The 23,211-nt window shown below is 47.0% G+C and overlaps 1 protein-coding gene across 25 annotated transcripts in view; it reads right to left on the reverse strand.

Moving 5' to 3' along the window:
- Positions 1-23,211, reverse strand: part of cadm2b (cell adhesion molecule 2b) — a 1,102,220-nt gene that overhangs the window by 176,503 nt on the left and 902,506 nt on the right. The window contains exon 1 of one of the 25 annotated variants that reach the window (XM_069889153.1): positions 5,072-5,117. The exons of the other annotated variants lie outside the window; for them this stretch is intronic. The gene's annotated coding sequence lies outside the window, so the exon portion shown is untranslated. Of the gene's footprint in view, positions 1-5,071; positions 5,118-23,211 lie in introns of those variants that run through there. 25 annotated transcript variants of the gene reach the window in all.

A 23,211-nucleotide genomic window follows, 5' to 3' on the forward strand; every position in this document is an offset into this window, starting at 1 on the left:
CAGGGTTTAAACCATCTATCCTATTGATGCCACTCAGGATTTTATAAACCTCCATCAGGTCTCTCCTCAGCCTCTGATGCTTTGAGGGAACAACTCACATTTGTCCAACCTCTCCCCATAACACACACACACACACACACACACACACACTCTAATCCAGGTAACATCCTGGTAAACCCCTTCTGCACCCTCCCTAATGCTTCTGAATCTTTTCTTCATTGCGGTGACTAAAACTAATATGGCCTCATCAAAGATTAAAGCAGCTGCAACATGACTTCCTGACTTCTATACTCGATGGCCCGACTGATGAAGGCAGGTGTGCTGTATGTCTTCTTCACCACCTAACTTACTGTGTTGCTACTGTGGACAAGCCCCCTCCCTCCCCCCCTCAATCCCAAGACCTCTCTGTTCACCACTGCTCCAGAGTCCTGCCATTTATAATATACTTTTCTCTTATATTGACCTCTCAAAGTTCAGCACTTCACACTTGTCCACATTAAATTCTGCTGTTTCATACCTCAAATCCCAGGTCTTTATCCTGTTGAATCCTTTGACAATCTTCCACTATCTTCAACTCTGCCAATGACCGTGTCTTCAATGAACTTCCCTATCAGCCCACCTACATTTCAGCCAAGTCATTTATATGAATCCCATGCAGCAGACGTGCCTGTGGAAGACCCCCGACCACAAAGCTCAAGTCAGAGAAACATCCCTCTACCATGACCCTCTGTCTTCAGTGTCCAGGCCCATTTTGAATTTAATCTACCTCGCATCCATGCATCCCATGTGCCTTCGGTATCAGGCCAATGTGAGAGAACTTATCAAAAAATTTAATAAATGTCACTTTTCCAGCATCCACAGCCTTAATCAATCATCTCTGTCACCTCCTCGAAAACTCAATCGTTTACAAGATGACCTTCCCTGAACAAAGCTATGCTGATGATCTCTAAAAAGTCTTTGCTTTTCCAGATGCAAATAAATCCTATCCATAAGGATCCTCTCCAATAATTACCCTACCACTGACATAAGGCTCACATCAGTTATCAAATTGTTTCTCATCTAAAAACCAAATCAAGCCTCACTGTGAAGTTTTGTCTGGCAGAGGAAGGAGAGCAGGAGGCCTTCACTGGAGAATGGAGATCCAGAGAGTTGTCTGGCAGAGATGAAGGAGAGCAGGAGGCCTTCACTGGAGAAGGACAGAGATCCAGAGAGATGTCTGGCAGAGGAAGGAGAGCAGGAGGCCTTCAATGGAGATGAACGGAGATCCAAGTTGTATGACAGAGGCGTGGAGGAATGAGGTCATGGAGAGGGTTTGCAAAGTATCCAGGTGGGGTGTGAGTGACATGGGTCAGAGAGCTGAGATGAAGTCCATATTTGGTTACAGGTGACAGAGAAACACTAGATGCAGAAATCTTAAGCAAACGACAAGAAGCTGGAGGGGCTCAAAGGGTCAGGCAGCATCCGTGGGGAGAGATGGACAGTCAGTGTTTTGGGTCTGGATGCTTTTAGGTTCAAATAATGGGACCTGACCCAAAATGTTGATGAACTTCCCTCTCCATGGATGCTGCCTGACTAGCTGGTCCCTCCAGCCTTTGTTTTCTGCAGGTACCAGTGATTTGGGGAACTCTGGTTTGTACACGGTCCAAGTATTTCAATGCTAGGGAGTGGTAAACACGTCAGCTTAATGCAAGCACACCACACTGCTACCGGAACATTGCAATTTCAGCCAAGGAATAAAGCAATGTCATGGAAATCACTGACTTCAATCCAAAGTATTTATCTCACATTCACCATTTGGTCTGCTTTGTGATTCTACACACCTATTTCCTTCCATTTTCTAAAGTCCAGTGTTCCACAAAATTAGCTGGTGTTCACCAGAACATAGTCCTTTGTAGATGACTGGCGAATGAAATTAGATTTTCAGTTCAGTGCAGTCAAAGAACTGATGCCAACTGCTCCCCTCCAGCAACAGACTTTGGACATAAGTGGGAGATAGCAGATGCTGGAATCCAGAGCCAAACACAATCTGCTGGAGAGGTTCAGCAGGTCAAACAGCATAGGTGGAGGGAAAAGAACAGCTGATGTTTTGGGTCTAAGCTCTTCATTAAGACAATGAAGGATTCCGACTAGAAGTGGCATCTATTCTGTTTCTCCCTTAACCTGCTGAGTTCCTCCCACAGATTGTGTTTGGCTCCTGGTCCAGTTGACAATGTGGGTGATGCTGGAAAACCTGACATTTCCCAGATCTCCTTGTCCTGATCTGGGGAAGCAGCGAATAGCCAACCATGTTGGTGTGTTTGGAGTCACAGTTTACCCAGACCATGTGGAGACAGTGAATTTCCTCCCCTGAAGGAGCTTGAACCAGATGGGGCTTTATCCAAACCAATGCTTTCATGGTGACCATAGGAAATAGGAGCAGGAGTCGGCAATCCAGCCTGTTGAGCCTGCTCTGCCACTCAGGAAGGTAATGGCTGATCTGGTCCTGGACTTGGCTCCACTCACCTGCCTGTTCCCTAGAGCCTTTCATTGCCTTGTTCAGAAATGTATCTGTGCCTCAAATACATTCAATGAGGCAGCCAAGACTGCTTCCTTGGGCAGGGAATCCCATGGATTCAATTCTCTTTGGGAGAAACAGTTTCCCCTTAACTCAGTCTTAAATCTATTCTCCTAAATCGTGACGTGATGTCCCCTAGTCCTGGTCTCACCTGCCAGTGGAAACCTCCTGGTTCTATTTATCTGTTCCTTTCATAATCCACAGTCTCATTCACATCCTGAACTCCAGCGAGAAGAGTCTCAGGCAACTCAATCTCTTTTCATAGGCTAACCCCCTCATCTCTGCAATCAACCTAGTGAGCTTCCTCTGCACCACCTCCAAAGCCAGTACATCCTTCCTCAAGTAAGGAAACCAGAACTGCACACAGTACTCCAGATGCGACCTCACCTTGTACAGTTGCAGCATAACTTCCCTGCTTCTAAATTCAATCCCTAAATTTGTCCATTTGTTTCAAATTCCAGACTGATTCACAGTTTAAATTCCCCAGCTGTGGTGGGCTTCAAACTCACATTTTTGTATCAATGAGTTAAACACAAACATTTGCAGATGCTGTGATTGTAGTTTACACAAAATTGTTGGAGAAACTCAGCAGGTCATGCAGCATTCTTTATGTAGCAAAGATAAAGATAATTAACCAACATTTTAGGCCTGAGCCCTTAATCAAAATGAGAGCTAAAAGCAGGCAGGCTCCTGAATAAAATGGTGCAGGGGCAAGAGGTCACAATTCAATATGGGTGGGAGGACACAAAAGAATGAAGCTCAGTAGCAATGGGGAGGTGGGGATAGCTCTCTGAATGGGGATCGGCGGGGGGGGGGGGGAATGAAGAGCTGGAGAAGTCGGAGGGGGGAGGTGGAGGTTGAGAAAGTCAGAGGGTTGAGGTGGAATTTTGAGGAGGTCTGAGAATGGAGGTAGAGGAGGTCAGGGGAGGTGGAGGGTTAAGGAGGTCAGAGGGTAGAGGTGAAATGTTAAAGAGGTCAGAGAGTGGAAGTAGCAGGTAGGGGGAGGTCAGGGAGGAGGTGAAGGGTTAAGAAGGTCAAAGGGTGGAGGTGGCAGGTTGGGGAGGTCAGAGGTGGGAGGTGGAGGCTAGGAGACATCAGAGGGGAGTTGGGGAAGATGAGGGGGGGTCTGAGGGCTAGTGTAATGGGAAGAAGGGGAGCTCAGAGGAGTAGATGGGAGTGAGTGGAGAGAAGTGTGCAGAGAGAGTGAAGGGTAAGGAGGTGGGGTGGAGGGCAGGTGAGGCAGTGGGATCCAGCATCGAAGGCATCCAAGTTGTCAGTCTTGTGGAGGCAGAGGTTGAAGTGGTGTCCAATGGTTCAGTATTCTGACTGTTGGTGCATTAAGTTAACCTCTACACAGTGCTGTGCTGAAATCTCTGTGCCCAACCCAGCTTTCCTCTACATTTCCTCCCACCAGACAATAAAGCATCCATCCTGACCCCAATGACCCCCAATTTTTTCCAATCCTTCAGTTTATTTCAGGATGATGTGTGTGGGATACTAGATCTTGCATCAAGCAAGCAACACATGCAGGTTATATTGTTGGAAATGACATATGAAGAAAGGTTGGAAAGACAAGGTTACACACATTGGAATTAGGAGAATGGGGGGGGTGTAAACTCATTGAGACATTAACATTCTGATAATACTGGACAGGTTCGATGCACGAATAATATTCCAGATGTTTGAGAAGTCCAGAATAAGGGGCCACATGTCTAAGATTGGGGGAAGACATTTCGGACTGAGATGAGGAGAAACTCCTTCACTGAGAGTTGTGATTCTGTGGAACTCCCTGTCATAGAATGTAGTTGAGGCCAGTTCATTAGATAGATTCAGAAGGGAGTTGGATGTGGCCCTTGTGGCCAAAGGGATCAAGGGGTCTGAAGAGAATGCAGGAAATGGGACAGCGGTCACATGATCATCTTGAATGGAAGTGCAGACTTGAAGGGCTGAATAGCCTTCTCCTGCTCCTATGTTCTTTGATTATATCAAATCATTGGGAGGAAAGAAACCACTCCTCAGGAACAGAATCAATGTAGATCCTCACCAGCCCCTCCATTTGCTCTGGTTTTGTCTCTCGCTGCAGGGAACCAAAAGGGTAATTTGTCTGACCCTCCAGCAAACTTCAGATCAGCTTCTAAATCAACTGTGAAATCTCAACAAACAGTCCTGCAAACACTGGGAGATAAAATTAAACAATAATAAAAATAAAAAGCAGTCAGTCGCTGGCATAACCAATGTCCTTTCATCTGCCTTGCTCCTGATGTGGGGTCTAGAGCCTCCACTGTCTGAGCATAGCTCAGTGTTGCATGAAGCTCCTAGATGGTATACCTAAAATGGATGAGAAGGGGGTGGGGGGGGTGGGGGGGGGTGGTTTGGGAGGAAAGGGGGGGGGAGAAAAAGTCACTGTATATGTGTGAAAAAGAAATAGTGTATATCATGGCTAATGTGATTTATGGTGTGAAAAATAAAAAATTAAAAAAAAAGCAGCCTGCTGAGAATTAGAAGTGACAGCCTCACCTCCTCAGTGTACAGATAAGAGATCCCGTTGCTGTATGTTACAGACCTGCAGAGGGACAGACACAGATTGCTAAGGTTACCTCTCCCACTGTCCCTGACTTGGTACATTTTGTAAATCTCTTTAAATTGTGTTTTGGGAGAATTTAGATCGAGCCAGTGGTTTAATTGAATTTGCAGTCAAAGCGATTTGTTTGGAAGAGTGACATGTTGCCAGAAGTGAACCTGGCACACAGCTGTCCCCAGATATGTAAGGGCTGCCATGGAAACGGGTTGTCCTTTTATCAAGCTGTTCAAAGGTGGTACTCTTTTGGCCTTTGGCCCATCTTCTTCCTATACTTAGTCCCTCCACAGTTAGCATTGCAGTTAGTGCAATGTCTTTACACTCCCAACGATTGTGACTGGGTTCGAATTCCATGCTGTCTGTAAGGAGTTTGTACATTCTCCCCCTGTATGCATGGTTTTTCCATGGGGGTTCCAGTTTCCTCTCACCATTCAAAATGTAATGTGGGTGTAGGTTAATGGGGTGTAAACTGGGCAGCATGGACTCATGGGCCAAAATGGCCTGTTATGTTACTGTGCTGTATGTCTAAATTTAAATTTATAAATTAAAAAAACATTCCTGCATATTTTAAACAGTTTCTAACTCTGGCAGTCTGTTCTAGGAACCCAGCACTGACAGAGTAAATAAACCTGTCCCACACATCTCCATTAAACTCTCCCCCCTTACCTCAAACATCTTCCCCAGTGCTTGACATTTTGACCCCAGTTAAAAGATTTTGACTATATACCCTATCCAACCCTCGAAGAAATTTTATAAGCCTGGAGGTCGAAAAGATAATAATACAATGTGACTGACAACAATTTGATAGAAACTGCTGTCATGAGATGAACATGGAGCTCTTGTTTAATCGCTGATGCCAAGATATCTGTGGTCAGGACTGTCAGGATGTATACATGATGAGAATACTGTCACATAACACAGTGAGTGCTGCTCATTTCCAGTGAGTTAACGGAGTTTTGTATCGGCACCGGCGAAGTTTGTAGCTGCTGTAAACAGGCCACTGGATGGACTCAAGAGTGCATAAACATTTATTCTGCAGAACGTGGGCTCCTACCCCAATGAGCAGGAGGCATTATTTTGTTAGTTAATTAAACCTTCATGTTTAAAAATTAAATTAAGTGGCTTATTTGGAGACAGTGGTTGATTATTATGGGTTCCAATCGATTTAATTTGAATGGTAATACAGCAGGAGAGCGATGCTCGTTATTGCCTGAATCAGAAACCAAACTGCTGGAGGAACTCAGTGAGTCAGCCAGCATCTGTGGAGGCAGAGGGACGGCCGACATTTCAGGCCAAGTGTGCAGAGGGAAGATAGGCAGTAATAAAGAGAGGAGAGGGAGGGTGAGGCACAAGAGAGCGGGAATGGAGAGATGGAACCAGTGGTGGGGGGGGGAGCAAAGAAAGAGAAACAAGGGAGGGCCAAATGGGAAAGGTAAGGGGAGGTGACGGGGAATGTTCATCCCTTAGGATCCAGGGGGTGGGAGGAGGTGGGTGGGAGATGTTCATCCCATTGGATCCAGGGGGTGGGGGATGTTCATTCTATAGGATCCAGGTGGATGGGGGAGATGATGGGGAACGTTCATCCCATTGGGTCTCGGTGAGAGGGGGAGGTGATCTGGGATGTTCATCCCATCGAGTCCAGCATTGAGGCTGGAATATATAATGGCCATTGCTGGGAGCAGCCATCATGCAGTGCAGCAGGGGACACACAGAGCCACCTCAGCATCGTGGGTCCAGCTGGAGTGGGCTGAGCTATACAGGACCTCTCCTCTCATTGCTCTCACCCTGTCTGCAGCAAGGAAACAACTGCAGATCACCTTCGGAACACTCAGGGTAACGGAGTGGAGAGGTTGCTGATCAATTGGACATTGGGGGATAATCATCAAAGGGGTCATGAAGATGAGCATGTGACTGCAGGGAGCGGAGGACAAGCAGCAGAGATTGAGGGGCTTCACATTCAGCAGAGGCACTGTTGGCCGAAGGGCCTGTTCCAGTGCTGTACTGTTTTGTTTGATGTCATGATGGAGTGATACCTTCCAATAGAGTGGCACCACTTCTCTTTCCACGTGGTTGACACAGCTCCAGGGACCTGGGTTCAATTCCAATCTCTGGTGCTGTCGGTGTGGAGTTTGCATGGTCTCCCCATGACTGTGTGGGTTTCCTCCTAAAGGTGTGCAGGTTCAATGGACACTGTAAATTGTCCCTTGTGTAGAAACAAGTGAGTGAGTAGAAGGAGTTGATGAGAATGTGTGGAGAATTTTCCAAAATGTTTGGCCTGGAAGTTAGCCTGAAGAAAACTGAGGTCCTCCATCAGCCAGATCCCCACCATGTCTACCAGCCCCCCCACATCTCCATTGGGCACACAAAACTCAAAACAGTCAATCAGTTTACCTATCTCGGCTGCACCATTTCATCGGATGCAAGGATCGATAACGAGATAGACATCAGACTCGCCAAGGCAAATAGTGCCTTTGGAAGACTACACAAAAGAGTCTGGAAAAACAACCAACTGAAAAACCTCACAAAGATTAGCGTATACAGAGCCGCTGTCATACCCACACTCCTGTTCGGCTCTGAATCATGGGTCCTCTACCAGCATCACTTACGGCTCCTAGAACGCTTCCACCAGCGTTGTCTCTGCTCCATCCTCCACATTCATTGGAACGACTTCATCCCTAACATCGAAGTACTTGAGATGGCAGAGGCCGACAGCATCGAATCCACGCTGCTGAAGATCCAACTGCACTGGGCAGGTAACGTCTCCAGAATGGAGGTCCATCGCCTTCCCAAGATCGTGTTATATGGCGACCTCGCCACTGGCCACCATGACAGAGGTGCACCAAAGAAGAGGTACAAGGACTGCCTAAAGAAATCTCTTGGTGTCTGCCACATTGACCACCGCCAGTGGGCTGATATCGCCTCAAACCGTGTATCTTGGCGCCTTACAGTTCAGCGGGCAGCAACCTTTGAAGAAGATTGCAGAGCCCACCTCACTGACAAAAGACAAAGGAGGAAAAACCCAACACCCAACCCCAACCAACCAATTTTCCCCTGCAACCGCTGCAACCGTGTCTGCCTGTCCCGCATCGGACTTGTCAGTCACAAACGAGCCTGCAGCTGACGTGGACATTACCCCTTCATAAATCTTCATCTGTGAAGCCAAGCCAAAGAAGAAGAAGAAGAAGAAGTGTTGGTTAGCACAGAGGTGGTGGGCCGAACAGCCTGTTTCCATAGTGCAACTCTACGATTCGATAACATTCAGTTCACTTAATGCCACTGACTAATAGCTTTCATAAATTACAATAATTTGCAGGATCAGACGACTGGCTCACACAGATACACTACATTTTGAATAGAACGCTAATTGGAGTTTTAATACTTTTCTATCTATTGCAGCTTTCTGTCAGAACACTTTCAGTTCCAAACCACCTTTCTATCTTAGATGTTCAGCAAAGAACAATATATCCAGCTGAGTTTCTGGGCTGGGGAAGCTGGCCCTTGGGGAGGGTGAAGGGAGCACCCTGCCCAGTGTGGAGCAGAGTTAACATAATAGCCGTGCAGCTGACATGCAGTGGAATCAAGAGGCATGGAACCACTGTAATGCTTCGAGGTAACTGAGGTTTGGATAGTCAATATCACAGCGACCACTACACACACCTGTTCCAGCTACAAAGTCAGGACATCCATCGCTGTCCACCATTACTCCAGGTAGGGAACACCAGGTGGAACTGAGCCAGAGTCAGAATTCTCTGGCAACACAGAATGAAGCCACTACAGTTTCCCATGATTTCCCCAGCCAATGGACCAACACATGATGGAATAGCAGAGCAGACTTGATGGGCTGAATGGCCTGCTTCTGCTCCCATATGTCATGGTCTTATGGCCGGGTAGCCAAGGACCAGCAAGCCACTCAGAAGTTGTGTCTCTCATTTGAATATGCTCATCATTCCGTCCCTGTTGCTGTTTCTCTGGACTAGCTGTAACACAGCCATCTGAGTTCAAAGCCTTGGAAAGTGGACATCTGAAGGAGGGTGAGGATTTCCACACAGTAGAGGTCAGTGCCCAGCACTGATCACAGGACAACAGGCGGTTTCCACCCAAGCAGCCCATCAACCTCTGGGGTGTTGGGATTTCAGTACGACAGGCAGTGTGTCTATCACAATTTGCCTATGATAGTGAACCTATCACAGTGTGTCCATCATGTGTGCCCATCACAGTGCGTCTGTCACCGTGTGTCCATTACAGGGTACCCAAAGCAGTGTGTTCACCACAGTGTGTCAACTGCAGTGTGTCAAAATGTATTGATCACAGTGTTGATCACATACAGTGTATCGATCACAGTATGGCAATCAATGTGTCAATCACAGTGTGGCTGGAACAAGCTGACTGAGGAAAAGGAAGACATGAATACAATTAATGAACTCAATCAACGTTTGGACATATCTAGCCCAGAATGCCAGCCTTGGTGAGTTGGGTTGAAGGGCATGGACCTTGCTGTGTGACTTTGTGACTTTGACTCTACTAATTCAAAGAGATGGAAGGTTCCAGTAGTGCCGAGCGAACAGATGGAGGGTTCACCCCACACCCTGGCCAAGAGCAACCTTTATCTGCTCATCATTGTTTTTGCATCGGTTTCGATCTTTGCTGTGCCACATCTCCTACAACAGAGACCCCACTTTAAATGCACGTGAACATTGCAACAGGATGATGTTTGCAAATACAAGACTCGTACCCCCATTAATGTTAATGTGAATATGTAAATAAATTCCTGACCCACTGATTACATAATACACAGCTTAATCACATCACTTATATTGCCCATTCATCCGTTTGTGTCACAGCTACATTTATGCAGATCTTATTCCCATCTAAATGTGAGTATTGCCGTAATACTTGTTCCTTTTTGATTACTAAAACATAACAACACTTGGTGATGGTTTGTCTCTTGTGTGGGAAGCAGGTTCATTGTCCATATCTGCCAGCTTTGGAATGGATGAATTTAACTGTGAGTTTCATTCCACTTTTCCTCACAGTTTTGATGTGTTTCAAAAATAACATTCAGTAAGTCTGTTAAATCCACCAGCATTAATGTAGACACCTGTCCAAGCACTGCCTCCTCAAATCATCACCTCACACCTTTTGAACCAAGGAGGTGGATTGCATCAGCAGGGAGGCCGTGTGAAGCTCAACATTATTGTGGCAGGCGGAAATCTCAGGAGCCTGGGGAAAGAGAGCTGGCAAAACAAAGTCCTTCACTAGAATGTTATGTCCCTCTTGATCGTACTAAGTAGTGCCAATCATTCTCAAGGACATGGAGGACATGTCGTCAAACATGCTTTTAAAAGCTTTAGTCATCCAAGTGTTTAATATAATCAATGAGGGAGAGAAAATATTACCACTTGTATAAAACAAGAGGCCATAAATATTCAAGAGGTGCTCATAAATCCTGAAATTTACAGTTTCTTTCCATAGGGAGGGGGAGTCACTCCTTCAGGGAATGGGAATGGGGAGTCACTCCCACAGGGACTGTGGAGTCACTCCCACAGGAAATAGGTATGGAGAATCACTTGCCCAAGGAGTCGGAATAGGGAGTCACAGTCTCTTCCACGGGGAATGGGGAGACACTCCAACAGGGAGTGGGAATAGGGAGTCTCTCCCATAGGGAGGGTTTACGGGGAGGTTGGAAAGACAGAAGATGGCATCAGGACCATCGGATGTGGCACGGAGAAGGAGACAGAAGACCTGAATGGCCTGATTCTGTGAGGCCCTGTGATGTGGCTGAAGGTCCCCTGCCCGGGCAGGGGTGATGCTGTTGGCCTGGGATCTCTGCAGCAGTCTCAACTCTGTTCACAACTCCACCAGGCTGCAAACTTTGTAACCCACCCATCTACTATCTCTTCCAAATTATATATATATCAAAAATGCATAATATACATTACATAAATTACATAAATATAGATATGATGGAAGGATGTTGGGATCCATGTTGTTGATATATACTGTATACTCCACTGGTCACAGACCTCCAGTCTGCATAACATCCTTCCATCACTCCCCTGTCTTCTGTGGATCAGCCATAGAATCCAAACTATCAACTCACCATGGATACACCTCATGAATCAGCCTACCATGAGGGACCTTGATAAATAACTTACAAAAGTTCAATTCTCTCCCTTCATCAACCACCTCTGTCATCCCTTGAAAAATCTCATTCAAATTGGTAAGACCTGACATGTCCCTGATCAGACCACACCTGTCCAAATGTGTGCCAATCCTATCACTAAGTATCCTCTCCTATTGTATCCCTGCAACTGATGTGAGATTTAGGACTATAATTTCTTGGATTATCCACATTTCCCTTCTAGTACAAAGGAATAATGTTGGCTACTCTCCAGGCCTCTTGGATCTCGACTATTGCTGGTGAGATGCTGACTCATTGTTTTGAGAGTAAGTTCACAAGCGTGTATCCAGGATTGGAGAGATTAAGTTGTTGGGACAGACTCAATAGGCTGGGACCTCTGTTATTTGTATAGTGCTTGGATAGGAAAGGCTTCGAGGGATAAGGGCAAATCCAGACAAATGGAATGAGCAAAGGTAAACATAGGCCTGGCATGGATAGTTGGGCCCACAGGATTGTTTCCCTGCTGTTAAACCCTGTGACTCCACATTGCTATGTGTGGTCTTTATTGTAGGGCATGTTCTAATTGTTTAAAAATGACTCCATGAGATAATCACCCCAGCACCTCGTGACTGCAGACGCATAGGGGAGTTCTTCAGACTAAAATGGGTTTTCAAACACAAAGGCTACAGTAGGTACAGGTTAAATGTTCAAATATTAAAAGTACCCAATTTAGTGTGAAATTGAGTTTAATATATTATTAAAATTAGAAAATGTCCCAGAATGGGCTTAAATCATTTTTAATGATTTAAAATCAGGTTATTCATAGGTGATGGTCTGGGCCTTCTTATTAAATGAATCATTGCTGGTAGTAACTCTATTTTTATCTTTATTAATCAGACTACACTAGATTAGCACTTTTAGATCCACAAGGGAAAAACTTGAATGCAATGCAGAACCTTTACCACATCGATTGCTGCTTTCTGTCAACCTTAGTGGTTCGTGGACAACTTTCCCTCAGTGGCTATGGGAATGAAGTTTGCCAGAAGTCCTTGACCCAGCTGGGCACAGTCAAAGGTCCCAACCATCTCCCCAAGCTCACTCCTGGCTCCACCAATCCAGGCTGGGACAGAATATCAGTGATAGCCACAATGGGGCCACTGTCCTCAGGTCTTGAAATGGAGCTTGCAAACATGCCAGTAAGATATCCATCCCTGGTGGAGTCAGATACCTGACCCTCAGTAGAGTCAGGTGTCCATTCCCAGTGTAATTAGGAACCCGTCCCTGGTGGAGTTAGGAAACCATCCCCAGTGGAGATATGAATCCATTCCTGGTGGAGTCAGGAACCCATCCCTGGTGTAATCAGGAACTTGTTCCCAGTGGAGTCAGTAACCTGTCTCTGGTGTATTCAGGAATCCGTCCCCGGTGTAATCAGGAACCTATTCCCAGTAGTCAGGTACCTATTTTTGGAATCTGCTACCCATTATATATGAAATCAGGAACTGGTCCCCTGTGTAATCAGGAACCCATCCCCGATGTAATAAGGAACCCATCCCCGGTGGAGTCAGGAACCTGTCCCCTGTGTAATCAGGAACCCATCCCTTGTGTAATCAGGAACCCATCCCAGGTGGAGTCAATTACCCATTCCCGGTGAGTCAGGAATCTGTTGACAGTATAATCAGGAACCTATCCCCTGTATAATCAGAAACCCGACTTCGGTGGAATCAGGAACTCGTCCCTAGTGTAATAAGGAATCCATCCTCAGTGAAATGATAGAATGGCAGATCTGTATTGTTGGGCTGCATGTCTGCCGCTATATCCGATGGCCATGTGGCCATCAGGAATGCATCTCCGGTGGAAGGATTCCTGTCATCATGTAGACCAGTCAACGCTGGAGGATTCCCTTAGCTACTGGTTTCCTTCCCTTCTCTATCAAGTGATATTGAAATCTGGTTAATGCTCTTGGGCCCATTGGAATTGCTTTCATCATTTCACCTTACTTATTTTGCCATTTAAAACTCCAATGCACAAAAAAAAACACATTAACGTAATTTTTTTGTGGCTGCTCACTTTTAGTGCTGTTAGATTAAAGAGATCAGAATGGAGATTAAAAACTCATTGAAGCTCAATCTTGCTTTCATTGTATTCTGATGAACCTTTCTCTAATTTATATTTGCTTCCGTTTAATCTGCTCCTCAAATATTTGGGAGATGGAAGCTATCAACAGGCAGCATATCCATGAACAGAGAGTGTTAGCCACTGGCACAGTGGTGTGGATTTCTGATCCAGACCCAGAAAGCTCAGTATTCTGCCCACCTCCCGCTGTCTCAGCACCGCTGCCAACACCCGTCCCACCCCTGTTGCACTCTCTCCTCCCCTCTTGTCAGGGAGAAGGTGCACAAGCATGGCAACACCAACCCGCATGTTCAACAAGTTTCCATCCTACAGTTATCAGACATTGTTAACAGATGTTTAATAGTACTTCCGTTTACACACCCTGAACTTAGTCTTCACTACACTGTACCCTGCACTGTGACTCACTGTAACACCTCACCCTGTGACTCACTGCAACACCACACTCTGCAATCTTAAACTGCAGCACCTGGGTAGCCCTCCTGGGACCCAGGTGCGATTAATGGGGCAAAGGTGCTGGAAGAACCTTTTAAATAGCAGGGGAGTTCTACCCATTAAATTGCCAAACCAGATATTTAAAGGGGATCCCACCCCCACAATGACGTGTCATGTGTTTACCAGAAGTACTACGGGACGTTCAGAAGCTGGCTGCCTGGTAACGCATGCATGCAAGCGCTGATGTCACCAGAATAAGCGGGTCAGCCATTTTCCTGTTCAAATTGCCTTTGGACATGATCTAGGTATGTTTAACTGTGTTCCCTGATTACCTCTGAGATAGGGCAGGGACCCAGTTGGGTTCTGACGGGGGTGACGGGGTCAGACCGTTCCTAACTGCTGTGTAACTTGGCGCTAACCGGGCAAATTTCCTGGTTAACCCCATTTTACATGGCAGTTTGAAAGGGCCTACTGTAACAGCCCACCCTGCACTCTGTGACTTACTGTCACACCACACCCTGAAAAATGTGGTTAACTACTATGTTACCTCTTTACTTAAGTAAGGGTTGACTTGACTGGATAGCACACAAATCAAAACTTTTCACAGGTCATGATACAATTCAATTCAAATCCAACAGTGACACGAGAGTACACTATGTGTGGGAGTTCAGCAAGCAGAATGACCATTGCAGATGACAAATGTATATACTGGGGAGAGAGGTGCTCAGCAGGGCAGGCTGTATTCCGTGTAACACAGTTCGTGGTTCAGACCATGATCTTGATTTAGGTTGGCTTGGGAGGGTTGCAAAGGTTTGACCAGTCGACGGTGAAGAACGGTGATAGGTTTCCATGCCAGGATGGTGAGTGTTGGGCAACCTCCAAGGGGTGGTGTCCACAGGCTTTGGCCACTTTGTCCTCCTGTCTGTCAGAGGTGGTGGGTGAAGGAGGGGCTGTTTAAGATTTCACACTAGGTTGCTGCAGTGTGTCCTGTAGACAGTACAGACTGCTGCTCCTGTATGTAGACTGTGGAGTGAGAATTACCCTGGGGAATCGATTCTGACTGTCCAACCTATCGATACCTCTCATGATTTTATAAACTTCTATCACGTCTCCCCTCAGACTCCGATGCTCCAGGGAAAACAACCTAGGTTTGTCTGACCTTCTCTCCACAGCTCACACCTTCTACAATAGGCATCATCCTGTTAAAGCATATCCTTCCTGTGATGCGGTGACCAGAATAAGTGGTTCACACAACACTATTACAGCGCCAGCAACCCTGATTCAATTCTGGTGCTGCCTGTAAAGTGTTTATGTTTTCCCCATGTCTGCTTGGGTTTCCTCCAGGTGCTCTGGTTTCCTGCCACATTTTAAGACGTATGGGGGTTGTAGGTTAATTGGGGCAGTATGGGCTTCATGGACCAGAAGCCCCTGTACCACATTGTATGTATAAATTAATTTAATTAAAAATTGCACACTGTAATCACGTCTCACAAATGTGATGATGAAGATGATTGATGAGAACAAGATGTATAAAATAAGGGGGAGGAAGTTTAAGGGGATGTGTGGGGCAGAGAGTGCAGGAGCTGCCAAGGGTAGTGGTGGAAGTAAATATAATGATTGTGTTTAAAAGGCATGTGAATGGACACGTGAACGTGGAGGGGATGGAGGGATATGGATGAGACACAAGCCACAGAGTTTTAACTATGTTGGGCATCATGTTCAACACAGACAGACAGGCAGAAGGGCCTGGTCCTGTGCTGGGCTGTCCCATGGTAAACCTAATTGATGAGATTGCCCTGAGAGCAGTCCTACGGTTGACAGACCAAATAACCTCCAATTTCATGAGAAAAATGGGAGAAACTGTTTTCTGGACCTGGGGTGGCACAGTTAGCACAGCGGTTAGTGCAACACCTTTACAGCACCAGTGATCAGGACTGGGGTTCGAATCCCACACTGTCAATAAGGAGTTAGTAAGTCTGTTTTTGCATGGGTTTTCTCCTACTGTTCGAAACATACCATGGATTGGAGGTTAATTAGGTGTAATTGGACAGCACAGATTTGTGGGCTGAAATGGCCTATTACTGCGCTGTATGTCTAGTCAAGTCTAAGTCCTTTGAGTTGATGGAAGTGACAGGAGAAACCCCTGACATTTCCCTCCACATTGGGGCAACAGCTGACACACCTCTCCCCCTCTCCAAGCCGATGATGTCACAGTCAGGGTAATGCTCTGTCACTGTCAGAGAGACCTTCCTCTGGCAATAGGTTCTGGTCTCTCCCCTACTGGTAACTCACATTCAACTCATGGAGGCCAATATCCAACAGGCTGCACAACTTGGGAATGTGTCGAGCGTTGCTGTTAAATAATGCATCATAAACAGTCCCCAGAGTGCCAGCAAAATTAATAAAAGCCTAGAGCATCTCCTCAAGAACCCATAGCTGTCAAAATCACTCTTTGCTAGTGTTTGTATTTTGTTGCATTGGCATTATTTTTAAAGGAACAAGTTTAAAATGGCCAGACTGGCTTTCCCTGAAATAACCTCAAAAAGCTCAGGCTTCACACAAGCGTTCTGAAATCATTCCCAAGTAATTACCATGCTGATCTAGTGTCTGCCCCCACCCCCATCCCCCTCCCCCCACAGCTGCTCAATGCAAATGCCAAGATCAAAAGCTGTCAGCTTCTGGCATGCCACTCAAACCAAACCAGCTCATTTGCATGTGAATATTTTACAGTGTATACAATGGGCTAAATCAAGATATTAGCAACACATTTTGATGTTGCTGGAGAGTCAGTCCAAGGTAAATCTGAGTGCATAATGAGAGCGGGCGAATTGGGAATCTTGCTACATACAGACCAAGCCCAGGCACTAATTTGACACGATCTGGCAGAATCCTTGCCATCTTCTGGAAAGTTTACTGATCCGATTCTACTCCAACATGAAGTAAACAATATCGGAAGACATTACTGGAGATCATTTCATTGAGCACCTTTTCTCCATCTGCTGCAATGATGGGGACACAGGGTGTGATGCAGGGATGGGCGCCGTCCATATGGTTTGTCATCTATATTAACAATTTGGATGAGAATGCAGTTGGCATGGAAAATAAGTGTGTGGATGATTGGTGGTAGGGTGGTCAGTGAAGGTTACCCAAGATTACAACATGAGTTAGATCAATGGGGAAAGGGAGTCAAGGAATGGCAGATGGTTTAACCTGTTCAAGAGCAAGCTGTCGTATTTTGGGAAGTTAGATGAGGTCACAACTTACATGGTAAATGACAGGGCCCTGAAGCACATTGCAGGAGAGAGACCTTGTGTTGTTCCAGCCCTGGTGTATGCTGCCAAGGAATGCTGGGCTGATTGGCATAAATTCTTTTATTAAGGGGCACCATGTGTTGGGATCATTTAATTTTCTCTGCTGGAGAGCAACCTTGCAGTTATCCTACATTAATCAACCAGTTGAAATGTTTGTCAATTGAAAACTAAATCTGGTCTGAGTGCTGGATAAACAAATGTGGTGAGCTGCTACTCTCTGCTCCAATTGGTTCATGTTCATACTGTGGGCTGCAGGTGGAGGCCACCGGGCACAATTCTACAGCCAGGTTTCAGTCTCTGCAGTCACTTAACACTGACATCAGCAGGAGGCCAGCTGCAGCCTCTGGTGTGGTGGCTCCTGAGAGTGATTCTAGGTCTTAGCCTCTTTCGCTCCAGGAAAAAACAAGGCCAGCCCCCAGCTCAAGCTTGAAACATCGGGTTTGTCACTTTCTCTACTATATAAAGTACTTTGTTTGACTTGCTGAGTTTCCCCAGCATTGAGTTTTTAATTTCAATCATGGAGTATGCAGACTATCATGTTTTACTCCAGCCCCAAGCCTAGAACATAGAACATGACAGCACAGTACAGGCCCTTCGGCCCTCAATGTTGTGCCAACTTGTATATTCCTATCAAAAAAGAAAAAAGTATTAAACTCTTCCTACCTCATAACCTTTGTTTTTCTTTCATCCATGAGCCTAAAAGTCTTAAATACCCATGCCTGATCTATCCCCAACACTAAAATTCTCCAATCCAGGCACCATCCTGGGGGCTCTCTCCAGCATCACCACATCCTTCTTGCACAATAAACCACTCAGAAAGGAAACTGGACAACAGATTCTAGTGAAGTGGCTCTCTGGGGCGAGAAGCTGTGACTCAGTGATGACATTTCTTCCTCTGGAGGGGTCCCAGCTCCTTCCATGGACCCCTGCATCCCACACAGGCAGAATGAGATGAGTTTAAAGGCATGTGGGCTAGAAGCACGGATGAGTTAGGCTGAAGGGCCTGCTTCCATGCTGTGCAGCTCCGGGTGTCTGTGACATTGGTGGAAAGACGTGTGTTTGCAGCTCCGAACTGATGATGCTCACTCAGCGTTGTTCTCGGTCAATAATCTTGCATAGTGATAGCAAATTAAATGGTGGATGTTAAACATCGCTCCCATCATTAGCCACAGCAAGGAATTGAACAACAGATAATGTTTCACCCGGAACATCTGATCACAGAGCAGGCCATCCAAAGCAGATCATTAAGTGAGCAGCAGAGAGTGGCCGTTAGAATGCCACACATTTCTCTGAGGTAGTCAGGATGCATCAATCAAATACTGACAGCTCTCAGATTTGAGGGAAAGGTTTTCAAATATCCATGGAATATTCTTTCAATCCCATTGCTGTTTCTGATCTAGTGGTGTCAAATCTACCCTGGCACCCAGAGTAACTTCAAAATAATAATAGAACAGTATGATGACACCATGGGTAGTGCTGCTATTTCACAGCTCCAGGGGCCTAGGTTTGATCCCAACCTCTGGTGCAGATGGCATTGAGTTTGCATGTTCTCCCTGTGACCCTGTGGGTTTCAGCTGGTGCTCTGGCTTCCACCCATGGCTCAAACATGTGCAGGTTTCAGGGTTCATTGTCCTTCGCATGTTGGGAGGTGGAACCCAGGGGCAATTGATGAGAAGATTCATGCAGTACCAAAGAAAATAGGTGGTTGATGTGGGGGGAATAATGCTGGCGATCGCCAAGGTGATCTAAGGAGGAGGTGGAGTAGGAGACAAGTAAGGCATGCACAGATGGGGGAGGGGGTGCCAGGGGCCAGTGCACCATGATGGAGAAGGGGGCAGAAGGAGGTGTGGATGGGGCAACGGAGTGAGTGAAGTCTATGGATGGAATAGATTGCAAGGCAGAAAGCAGTACGAGGCCAAGCTTGGAGTGGACTAAAATGGTCGTTGGCAAGGGTCTGCTTGTCTTTCTTGCATGGTTGTGTGTGCTGCAAGATCATAGTGCTGCAGAGGTGAGGCAGGGAGGAGGATTATTGGAGGAGCAGGGCTGGTGAAGGGGGGCATCCCTAATCATCATACAAAAATGTCTGGATAGCAATCCTTTGTGTCACCTTTCTTAAGATTCAAACACATCACACCATCAATTCAGTGTGCTGTCATCTCCAAAACCTTGAACGGATTTGTGATTCCCTCCTTTCTGGAATACAGATTGGCTCTGCTCAGTCCTGAGAAAACCTGTGGTGGGATCTCGAAGCAGAGAATGCAGAGCTGAGACTTTGATCACTTGGCCGCTGGGCCCCCTAGCTGAAACCTCTTCCCCCCCTCCCCCAGGTTCTTGCTGCCAGGAAGAAAGATATTATAGTATGTTCAGCCCCAGCTTGGTAATAAAGCATCACTTCCCTCAGACCCTCCCTCCTCAAGCCTCCGTCACTCCTCTGCTCGACAGCCTTACAAACCCATCAGTCAGGCCTGTTGTTTTGCTCCTAAACCCTTGCTCTTTTTGCTTGTTGTCTGGTCCCATAATTGTTTCATATTAAAGACTTTGTAGCGAGGTGCTACTGCAGAGCGAGTGAAGAACAACACACATATGGGTGTAAGTGAAGGCAAGACTAATTTATTGATCACCCCAGCCCTGTTTTTATTGACTTCAGCTTCCCACCACTGGGCCTGGTATTCCTACCACTGTGGGCAGATGTGATGCCACTGGTAAGCTGGCCTTTGATTGACTGTGGTTCCTGCCATGCAAGCTCCTGGCTTGTGAAAGCCATTAGTGTGTGCAGGCTTTCCACGATCACCTTGTTAGTCTGCCATTTTGAATGCTGGTTCGCTTGTCAGGTATCAGGCTGCTACACCTCCCCCCCCAGAACTGGCGATGCAGACACTGTCGTCTATGATTGTGGTCCGCCTTTGCTTGGGCAGCCTGTCCCTGTGACATGGTGGCTGTGTGTTGACTGGTTGGTTTGCGTCCAGGTGTTCTGGTTTGAGGCGGTTAACGGTGAATGTCTCTTCTTTCCCGCCTATGTCCAACATGCATGTTGACCCATTGCCCCTGATCACCTTGTACGGACTTTCATATGGCCATTGTAATGGTGCCTGGTGTTCTACCCTGCAGACAAAGACATACTTGCAGGTCCTCAAGACTTTGGGGATGAAAGTTTCTGTTTGCCCATGCGATGTGAATGGCACTGGGGCCACAGTACCTAGTCTTTCCCTGAGCTTCTCCAGGGTTGCTATGGGTGGCTTGTCTGGGTCTTTGGCGGTGGGCACACATTCCCCAGGAATGACCAAAGGTGCGTCGTACACTAGCTCTGCTGCTAAGGCATTTAGGTCTTCTTTGGCTCTGTATGGATCCCCAGCAGGACCTATGGAAGCTCGTCTGTCCAGTTGGACCCCTTGAGTCGAGCCATCATTGCCACTTTTAGGTGTTTGTGGAGCTGAGGTGGTTTGCTGTGGTATGATGGAGCTGTGTCCCCAGTAGGTTTGCCAGTGCTGCCCACAGATTTGAGGTGAACTGTGCACTGATGTCATGTATTCTGGGACTCTGAACCTTGCCACCCAAGTATTTATCAGGGCTTTGGCGCAGGCCTCCATCATTGTCCTTGTCAGTGGGACTGCTTCAGGCCATCTTATGAAGCGATCGACCATTGTCAGTAGGTATCATGTCCCACAGGACACTGACAGTGGTCTCACAATGTCTATGTGTATGTGGCTGAACCTTCTTCGTGCCAGCTCGAACTGGTATCTGATACAATGTGCAGATTCTGGCCCACTGGCTGACCTGCTTCTGGAGGCCATGCCACACAAACCTATCATGTGAAGGGTTGTCCTGACGGCCGGGTGTGCCAAGTTGTGTACCGTATCAAAGACTTGTCACCTACAGGCCGTGGGTACTATGGGGTGGGGGGTGATCCGGTGGATACGTTGCAAAGGAGCACCGTGTAACCTGGACCTACTGGGATGTCTTCCAGTCAGAGCCCCGACACCACCTGAATGCTGGTATCTCTGGGTCTGCTTGCTGTGCTTCTGCCAGAGCCGTATAGTTTATCCCCGGACAGGGTCTGTATGCTTTGCACTGTTGGTCGTGATAAAGCATTGGCAACCCGTTGGGTTTTCTCGGCTATGTGCTCAATGTCGGTGGTGAATTCTGACACGTGTGACAGGTGCTTCTGCTGCTGAGCTGACCATGGGTCTGACACTTTATTACATGCAAAAGTCAGTGGTTTATGGTCTGTAAAGACTTTGAATCATCTTTCTTCCAGAAGGTAACGAAAGTGTCAGACCACAAAGTACAATGCCAAGAGCTCTCGGTCAAGGCGCTGTATTTCAGCTCAGGTGGTCGAAGATGCCTGCTGAAGAAAGCCAGAGGCTGCCATTGTCCCTCAACCAATTGCTCCAGCACTCCTCTGTCCACCGTGCTGGATGCATCCATGTGAGGATTGTCAGGGCGTCTGTTTTGGGGTGCACCAATGTGGCATTGGCCAGTGCCTCCTTTACCTTCTTGAAGGCCGCCGATGATTCCTTGTCTCAGGTGATTTCTTATTCTTCCCTGCAATTAACTTGAACATAGGGTGCATGATGCGGACCACTGCTGGTATGAAATGGTGGTAGAAGTTGATCATACCTGCAAATTCTTGTAGGCTCTTCACTGTGTGAGGCTTGGTGATGTGCCTGATGGGGTCTACCTTCTCCAGCAGCAGTGTTGCTCCATGCCTGTTAATCCTGTGACCCAGGAAGTCGATGATTTCAAGCACGAATTGGCATTTGGCTGGGTTGATTGTTTCGCCAAAATCCCTCATGAGGGTTAATAACTGTCGCAGGTGGGCTGCTTGCTCCTTATAATCATGGCTGGCGACTAAGGTGTCGTCAGGAAGATGAATGCAAACTTGAGATCCCGTCCCACCATGTCCATCAGCTTCTGAAACATCTGGGCTGCATTTTTGAGCCTGAAGGGCATCGTCAAGAATTCAAACAGGCCAAACGGGGTGAAGAGGGCAGTCTTAGGGATGTCGTCCCCCTGTAGATTTGCTGTGAAATCCTGTATGTGTGGTACAGGATATCCTCTGGCATGGTGGCCTCATTCAGGTAGTGTTCTGCTTGGCTTCCAACCTCCTGCGGCCTTGGGCACCATGTGCAGCAGGGAGGCCCAATGGCTGTCGGAGCACCACATGATCTCCATCTCCTCGAACTCTTCCTTGGCGAAGTTGAATTTTTCTGGGGGAGGTGCCATACCTGGCTTGAATCGGAGGCTCTTCTGTGAGAATTGTGGTGCCTCATCCTGTGTTTGGGCTCAGTTGAGGTGAACTGTGGCACCACTATGGAGTGGAATTCTGCAAGGATGCAGGTGAACATTGCCTGAGAGGGTGATTAAGTCAAGGATGGGGGCTGGTAGCTTTGCCTCGCCCAGGGAAAAAGTTTGTAATGTCTTGGCATGTACCAACTGCTGCTCTTTTAAGTCTACCAGTAGGCAGTGAACCCGGAGAAAGTCTGCACCCAGGAGTGGTTGTGCCACCACCGCCAGCATGAAGTCCACGTGAAGCGGCTGTCACCAAAATGGAGTGGGATGGTGAGGGTGCTGAAAGTCTAGATGCTGCTGCTGTTCGCTGCCCTCAGAGCCAGGCCAAGCTTTCTGTTCCAGCAGCAGTTAAAAGTCCTCAGGCTCCAAAAAATTCTGCTCAAAGTGCAGGCAAGGCTTGTGCCCCTCAGCCAAAGCCAGCATATCACTTGGGGGTAGATGGGGCCCTGTCCCCTAGGCTGTCCACATGCAGCAAATGGGCAGCGCGCTCGGGCCTTGAGTGCCCGAAAGTGCGGGTTAATAGTTCTTTTAGAGGTTCATAATTACTTTGTTCTGGAGGCTGCTGTAGAAAATCAACAACCCTTGCTGCAATGTCCTGAGCTAATGAGATCACCATGTAGTAGTACTTCGTGGAATTGGTGGAGATCTGCCACAGTTGGAACTGAGCTTCTATCTGTTCAAACCACACCATTGGTTGAGATGTCCAGAACCTTGGCAGTTTTAGTGAAACTGTGTAGAGTGTAGACAGGTCTGTCATCTTTGGGTCTAAATTCTGTCACCAATGTAGTGAGGC

The sequence above is a fragment of the Narcine bancroftii genome, chromosome 7, assembly GCF_036971445.1.
Source record: "Narcine bancroftii isolate sNarBan1 chromosome 7, sNarBan1.hap1, whole genome shotgun sequence".
Classification (NCBI taxonomy): Eukaryota; Metazoa; Chordata; class Chondrichthyes; order Torpediniformes; family Narcinidae; genus Narcine; species Narcine bancroftii.